Consider the following 312-nt stretch of genomic DNA (forward strand, 5'->3'; position numbering starts at 1 on the left):
CTCTCTCTCTCTGTCTCGGTGCAGCGAGCAGGCGGGCGGTCAGAGACCCCGCAGTGTCAGCTCATGCGACGCGGACGCGCCTGCAGTCAAAAGGATTGGCTAGAAGGGAGGGGGGAGGGAGGATTCGAACCCTCGACCTGCGATACTCTGATCGACTGCGCAAAGGAAAAGAGGGGGGAGGGCGACGCTCTCTGAGCTGACCCTCCATGCTGCTCTCCGGGCCGCGGCCGGGAGGGAGAAACGTTTTCTCTGATCGGTGCCGCCGTTGTGTCCCGTCCAGCAGCACCAGGAGGAGGAGGCCGAGGAGGAGGA

This window comes from Frankliniella occidentalis, unplaced genomic scaffold, assembly GCF_000697945.3.
Source record: "Frankliniella occidentalis isolate FOCC.00 unplaced genomic scaffold, Focc_3.1 Scaffold54, whole genome shotgun sequence".
Taxonomy (NCBI): domain Eukaryota; kingdom Metazoa; phylum Arthropoda; class Insecta; order Thysanoptera; family Thripidae; genus Frankliniella; species Frankliniella occidentalis.